Source organism: Triticum urartu, chromosome 5A (assembly GCF_056163025.1).
Source record: "Triticum urartu cultivar PI428250 chromosome 5A, HENAU_Tu73, whole genome shotgun sequence".
In the NCBI taxonomy this organism is placed as follows: domain Eukaryota; kingdom Viridiplantae; phylum Streptophyta; class Magnoliopsida; order Poales; family Poaceae; genus Triticum; species Triticum urartu.
The window spans coordinates 559,615,059-559,622,839 of NC_141877.1; the positions used below are offsets into that span (position 1 = coordinate 559,615,059).

Genomic DNA, 7,781 nt, shown 5'->3' on the forward strand with positions numbered 1-7,781 from the left:
TGATCCTAGAAGATGACGACGTCGATGCGATGCTCCTCTTGGGGCATCATCTTAGGAGTGACCACTGGTTCGAGTGACCATTGGTAGGCCATTGCCGATGTTGTTGGTGTTTGCCAGATGCGATCCGAGTTCTCGACATTTTGGTGGGCAGTTCGATGTTTGCTTTGAAGCTGGGTTAGTGAGTGTGATCCTTCTCGAATTACCTCATTCCCCTACGACACCCCTCCCTTTCTTTGACGGGTGTGGTTGGGTGGCAACCAGATGGCGAATGCTCAAGGAATCCAGCAGATAATGATGGACCCCCCGATCGAGTCTTCTCGAAATAGGCTTTCGCGCCGCTTTATGAATAAAGTAAAACCAACTAGTCCAACAAGGAGTACCAACAACTGACACAGATTCCCGGGTGAGTCTTCGTGATTTGGAGCTTGGTTCCATCTCTTGTAGAGTGTTGTGTTGTTGTGGTGCTGGTGTGATGTTTTTGTGTGCTGCTCTGGGTTTGTCTGCTCTCAGTCTCGTCTTTGTAATGTGTCTTCTTCTTCATACATGAAATGAAATGCAATGCCGTTGATTTCGTAAAAAGATGACCACGGCCAGCGCAGTGCAGAATGCCTGTTCAAACGGACATAACATTTCATGCCACCATCTACAACCTCCCCAACCATTACCTATGAAGCTACTAGAGTGCATCGACACCATACAGTTCCATTCACCCTGCAATAGGTGCCAATGCTTTACAACTTTTTCTCCTAGCACCAAAAGGAAAATGGGACCGAATAAAGTCCTTCCAAGAGGATGGCCCTGGCGGCCACCGCGGGGATGTCCAATGTGCGGCCAACATCACAGTTTTGGGTACCGCTCGAGAAAACCGGTTATCGAGTGGTAACCGCGTTTCTCGCTGCCCTCCGGTAAATGGGCCTCCCGTGCAAATAAATTCGGCCTTTTTTGAATTTTTTGTCCGGCCCAGCTAGAGCCCGAGAAGCCACGGCTGCCACGATGCGTCTCGCTACTCACACACCCAAACGCGAACCCTAGAAGCCGAAAACGCCAGTCTCCCTCGTATCTTTTTCCCCAAATCGTTTCCCACAAAAACTTGGCGGCGGCGGCGGCACCCAATCCACCCCTTGGCTCCCGTCCAGGTCCACCGCGGCCGTGCTTTTCCCCCCTCCACGGCCTCCTGGGGCGCTCCCCGTCATGGCCGGTGTTGCAAGGGGGATGGGGCGGGGTGATGGTGATGGAGATGGCGAGCCGCGAACTGTAGGGATGGCTATCATCGCCGGTGTTCGTGGCACGGGTCGTGCGTCTATCACCGTCGGTCAGGGAAGAGGGGATGTGTTCCTTCATGGCCAACTGAGCAGATCCAGAGGCAGAGGTCATGGCAATGGCAGTGCGACCATCCCCGCCGACCGTTCGTCAGGAAGAGGACAATCCACATGATTCACAGATGACATCAATCGGAGCGGATATGCCACCGGCGGGGCTCGTTATGGTGGCATAAGCAGAGGCCCGGAGGTTCCATTGCCAATTCCAACACCAAAGAAAGGTTATTTCTTCAGATTTCGAGATGTTTTTCAGTTGACCAGTTATATTTGGTATATTTTATCTCTAATTTCCTGTCCAGTGTGTACTCATTTTTCTTTGAATCAAATGTTATCCAAATTACATGCAAAATCATTACATTGCTTCTGTATTTTTATTTAAGGTAATGCAAATGATGTAACAAATATATGGTGTCATGCAAAATCGTTGGAAGGAAATGCATGGTCTTGTTCTCATTGTGGGGCTGTTAAACTTGGTGGGGGTGCAACCCGAATCAAGCGGCATCTAGCAGGACCGGGCAGGTAATAGTTCTTGCTACCATACTGATGTTATTCTTGCTGCCATAGTACTGCTATTCCTGCTATCGTAGTATTCTCGCTGCCATATAGTGCTATACAACATGCTAATTATTCTTATTTCTATCGTACTTATATTGTCGCTGCCACGAAGTTCTTGATGCCCTGCTATTTTTCCTTGCTGCCGCGGTAATAGTTCTTGCTCCATAGTTTTGTTATTCCTGCTGCCATAGTATTGTTGCTGCCATATAGTTCTACATAACATGCTAATTATTCTTATTGCTATCATACTTATATTGTCGCTGCCATGAAGTTTTTGTGCCCTGCTATCTTTCCTTGCTGCCATGGTAATAGTTCTTGCTAGTATTGTAGCTGTCATAGTATTGTCACCGTCTAATTCCTGCTGCCGTGCTATCTTTCCATTCTAAAGCCGGTGTTCTTGACCCAGAAGGACACTACAAGTAAAACTTTGGAACAAGTCTATCACACAAGAGGGCACTCAATGCAGCACTTAGGAAGTTGGCTAGTCCTTCGGAATTCATTAAAATGATTCCTGAAATTGACATGTATACCAATACAAGGGGGGCTTTTGAAGGCATGTACCCTTGTAATGCAACCAGCCAAGTGTCCCCAATTCAGTGGTGGGAAACATTTGGAGATAGTACACCATTGCTTCAGAAGTCTGCTATTCAGATTGTCTCTCAATGCACCTCTTCAAGCGGTTGTGAATGAAATTGCAGCAAATATGTTTTGGTGCATACACTAGTGAGGAACCGTCTTGGTTTGGAACGGCTGCACAAGATGGTTTTTTGCCACTACAACCTTGGGCTGCGAATCCGCTTGATTCTTGGTGAGCCTAAAGAGAACGAGGTTGTTCCTTGTGCATTGTTGATGAATACCTCACTCTATGACTGTGGTAATGAAATCATGGGTTGGTTGGGGACAACGGATGACTCCATGCCTTCAATGGATCAGAACAATGACTATGATGGTGATGCCTTCAATCCGGTTGTCATAGAGGTGGGATGGGACAAAGAAAGAGATCTAGGGCAAGTAGGATGGAAGAGGAGGAAGAGGAGGAAGAGGAAGAAGAGGAGGAATGGGTGAAAGAGGAAGAGGAGGAAGATGAGGAAGAAGGTGATTGCCCTTTAGTTTATATCAACACTATATGAATTTATTTATGTGGTTCAAGTGCTAACTAGTAATTTTTGTAGCTAATAATGATGTGATGCTTCCCAACAACAATGAACCTTTGCGGAAGTCTACTAGGAAGAGGAGGAAGAAGACGGTAATAATGAAGTGCTGACTTTGTTCGTTTGCTTGCTGCCACCCAAAATTTTGTTCGCTTGCTGCCATCTAATGACATGCATCAATTTATTCTATTTTGAGAACAAATACTATAGACAAATCTTCTTGCTAACAACTTGGCATTTAATTTGTTCACTTGCAGCTTGATTCTCTGTAAGGGTTGAGGAAGGAGACTTGCAAGTCTAAAAGGAATCGAATGACCGGTTTTGTTGGTCGATGCTATGTAATGCACTGAATTGATGTTGTGGGGCTGCAATATGGACTGTGGACTAAATTTATTTTGTTGTGGGACTGTATTATGGACTGTGGACTGAATTTATTTTGTTGTTGGTCTCTGGAGTGTAGTTTGTTGCTATATGTGCTGTGTAAACTTGCTTGTTATGCTATATATATAGCAGGCATGCTATCAAAAACTCATTTTTTTTATTTTTGGTCCCACAAATTTGAATTAAATTTGAAATGAAATTTCGTCCGAAATTTACTCGGAATTTTGCGGTAACCGTGGTAACCGCATTTCCCAGTCACCCACGAGAAAAATGACCTCCTTGGTAACGAAATTCTTGGCCACCGTGTCGTCGGGACATGGAAGACTCCTGGAAACGTCAAAGGTCGGATGCGTTGTCCACTCTAAACTTCCAAAGAAGAGAGGTGGCGACGTTAGACCGAGAGCACGAGAGCATGGCATCGGCTCCGGATGGGCTTCTCCGTGAGAGCACGAGCGAAGAAACTGCCGCAGACCGAGAGCATAGCCAACGGGCCAGGTTAGACTGATGTTTGCTCGCGTACTTGTTTCCCCACTCCTGTAACTGTAAACCCCATCTCCGCAGACGGCGACGTGCGTGTCCAACTCCGGCCCAGCGCCGTGTTGTATGTGGCCAACTACGAGCTGGCAGTGGAGCTGGTCTATGACTACGTACGATGACATCGGCGACAGCGGTGCGTCGTGCATCATCGTGTGCTTGCGCGAGCCCATCGCCAAGGACATTCGCTTGGTGGAGGCGGAGGAGGATGGACGCGTCCCGTCCCGTCTATCTGCTTAGTGGAGAAAGATCGACTGATTTCAACGATCGCGATTTCGCCCCGGCCGCCTGCCCCTACCTGTTAGCGAACGTTCACCTGGAACCACGGCCTCGCTCGGTGGCTGCGGCACGGGGTTTCTCCGGAGTAGCTCCGGCGCGCCCTACCGGAGAGGAAACGTCTCGGCCGCAACGGCCAGACCGCAGCGGCGGCGCACGCAATCAAAAGGCTTGGCCGCCACGGCGAGATCACAGCCCAGGCAATCAATCATAAGGCTCAGCAATGACAGCATCGCCTCCGGCGCTCTTCTGGATCAGATCACGAGGTCGCATCAAATGCCAACCAGGCAAGCACCGACCGAGAGACAGACAGACGTGACAGGGAGAGAAAGCAAACGTAGCGCGACGCGACGGCGATGGCAGACGGGACGGCAGCGTGACGCGAGGTCGCAAAGAAGACGGGGCGGCGGCGTAGGAAGGCCGCGGGGAGACAGCGCGCGCAGTGCAGACACGAATGGGGGGAGGATGAAACGAACCCGTTGAGGCGACCGACGGAGCGGGGTAGAAGAGAGAACTCACATGTGCGGCCGTACTCGGCGAAGGCGTTAGCGTCGCGGAAGTATCCCTTGCAGAGCGGGCACGTCAAGAACGCAGCAAGCGCTGCCCGCGGCACGCGAGATACCCCCGGCTCGCCCCCCATCTCTCCGCCGCCCGCAACCACCTCCGCCACCAGCACTACTAGGAAAATGCTTATAGATAGAAGTTTACCAGTAGCGCCTGTTTATGACCCCACGCTACTAGTATTTAGCAGTAGCGCTGGGCAGAAAACACGCTACTACTAATATATAACAGCAGCGTTTATTTGCTTTGGCCGCGCTACTGTTACATGGGCTGCAGGGCAAAAGCAGTAGCCCACTTAGCTGTAGCATTTGTTTTGAACGGGCACTACAGCTGGTGGGCTTAGCAGTAGCGCCGGCCTCTAAATAGCGCTACTACTAGAGCAAAAGAAAACCGGCCCGAGCGCCCCACACCCCCTCACACTCTCGCAATCGATCCCCTCCGCCCGACGACGCCGCCGCGGTTAGGGTTCGTCCTCGGCCGCCTCACCCCCGTCGACGGTGCCGTGTGCCGCCACCACACACGGTGGCCTCTCGCCTACTCCGACGCTCCAACCCCATAAGTCCCCCTCGATCTCCTCCTCCCTGCACGCACCACACTAGCTGGGCTCCAATTGATTTGCCGCGGTGGCTCGCCATGTTTTGGGATTTAGGGATTGGACGGTGGCTCCGCACTTCGGTGCGACATGCTCCTCGCGTGATTGGGGAGAGAATAGAGAGAGGGTTTAGGTGAGAGAAGTAGACGCTTTTTGTTGCTCACCGAAACTTAGGATAGAGTAGAGAGAAGTAGCTAGAGAAGTAGAGGCTTTTAGCACATATAATTGAAACTTGGGTTTCAATTCTTGGCCGCTACCCCTGGAGGAGTGGTGGCGGCGGCGGTGCCTAGTGTTCTGGGGTTTAGAGAGGGGGCGTCCATGTCGTGACTATTGTTTCCGACATTTAGGATCATTGATGTAGTACTTGTAACTACTTGTCATTCCTTTGCTAGAACAACCATAGCGCTCGACCGTAGAATCGTGAGCATTTTTTTAGCTCTGATATGACAGCAACAGTTGAGGGTTTCAATTCTTGGCTACTGCCACTAGCTTCTTTGTTGATGCACATAAAGATATGACCAAGAAGCCCTCACTGTTATGTGGTTTCATGGAAAAATCAATGCTTGATTCGATACTCTCTTTCAGGTTGAAGATAGTATCTGTATGTGGTGATGCTCAAATTGCTAAGTTCTTATGATGCTGTTAGTGAGCCCATTTTTGGTAAATTTCGGAAAAAGAAAACACAGATAGATAGAGAGTTGTATCTGATCGAAAAGGGGGGTGTTTGCCTTTTATAGTTTTAATTATTGTGCATCTGATGCCAAAGGTGGAATGGATGTTTACTTATTGTGTTCTGGAAGACTCTAAGATGGTTCAGCTTTTGGATGTGGGAATAGATAAAGTGTTCCCCTGGACTGAACTTTATGTTTACTTTTTAGTTGTTATTTTGCTTTCCATGTGAACTCTAGCTATGAAAACTTTATGTTTACTTTTTGGATCGTTAATCCTTTAATCATATTGCTTTAGGTAAATGGCGCCACCACCACCACCATGTCGACTTGCAAGTCAAGGTGCGCCAGTAGCCTTGCAACTGGCACGCTGTTTGGCATCTACTTCGAGTCTAGTTTTCTTCATGCGGCGGTAATAAATTATATGAAACTAGTAACTACTAATTTGTTTTTAGTGTTATTGGCATTAATGCATCATGTATATATCATTTTGCTTTTTGTACACAGATCATCCCATGCAATGTGAGGTCAGAATTCAACAATCTGACTGTAGACTCTGTGACCTTTGAGGCTTCTAGGGGTCCCTACACTATGGAGATCGAAAAAGGACGAAAGATGACGTGGGTGGGAGGAGATGGATGAGTCCGTTTCATCGACCACATGCTATCACCGGTGGTGAGTTGATCAGCTTCTCCTTTAGAGCTGAAAGACCCAAGCTGGCCGTGATTTATGTCAACAAAGTAGAAGATTATGAGGATGATGAGGATGATGACGACCCACTCGGTGATGCCATCGTATCTCAAAGAATGAAGTTGAGCGAGGAGGAGGTGTGCAACCTATGGGACATCATTCCGCCACGTGCTGACTTCGTCGGGGTGCCATTCGTGACCTGCCTGACAAGTATCATGGTTGATCGGCATATCATGGTATGTTGCATTTACTGTAGTTTTTAGAGTAATTTGATGATATGCTTTATTGTTATACTTAGTTTAGAGTCCGATGATATATATGCTTAGTGAATCTTATATGCTTTATTGTTATACTTAGTGTAGAGTCTGATGATATATATGCTTAGTCAATCTTATATGCTTAGTGAATCTTATATGCTTTATTGTTATAGTTAGTGTAGAGTCCGATGATATATGTGCTTAGTGAATCTTATATGCTTTATTGTTATACTTAGTGTAGAGTCCGATGATATATATGCTTAGTCAATCTTATATGCTTAGTGAATCTTATATGCTTACTGAATCTTATATGCTTTATTGTTATACTTAGTGTGGAGTCCGATGATATATATGCTTAGTGAATCTTATGTGCTTAGTGAATCTTATGTGCTTAGTGAATATTATATGCTTTCTTGTTATACTTAGTGTAGAATGTGTGAGGCTACTTATTAATTGATATGTTTTTCTTATTCAGAAATTGCCAAAGAGCCTATCTAAGAGTTGTGGTATCAAGCCTGATGAAGAAGGCTCTGCTGGAATACGCCTTAACGCAAGGGGCTCCGTCACCACTTGTGCGTACGGCGTGGACACGGACGGTCGCACACACCTCAACTCGGTTTGGTGGAAGAACTTCCTCGTCGGCAAGAATCTTCATGTTGGACAGGCAATCCTAATTACTATCAGGAACACCCACCGCCCAGGCTTGAGGATGATGGTCGTCATCGACATCATCTAGAACTTCATATGCATGCGTGTGGCTGTTGAACCATATATATGCTAGTATGACTACCTAGTAG

At 47.5% G+C, this 7,781-nt stretch overlaps 1 long non-coding RNA gene and 1 pseudogene across 3 annotated transcripts; one reads left to right on the forward strand and one right to left on the reverse strand.

Moving 5' to 3' along the window:
- The window catches only part of LOC125507346 (E3 ubiquitin protein ligase DRIP2-like), a 74,116-nt pseudogene extending 69,260 nt beyond the window's left edge, over window positions 1–4,856 (reverse strand).
- LOC147972857 (uncharacterized) lies at window positions 1,273–3,468 on the forward strand. 3 transcript variants are annotated; one of them, XR_015603514.1, is made up of 5 exons: window positions 1,273–1,540; window positions 1,700–1,838; window positions 2,263–2,969; window positions 3,047–3,120; window positions 3,283–3,468. It is a non-coding gene; the product is annotated as an uncharacterized LOC147972857 (long non-coding RNA). The 3 variants fall into 3 exon arrangements; XR_015603513.1 differs by having other exon boundaries at window positions 2,281–2,969; XR_015603515.1 differs by having other exon boundaries at window positions 2,284–2,969.
- Window positions 4,857–7,781: the final 2,925 nt, after the last annotated feature.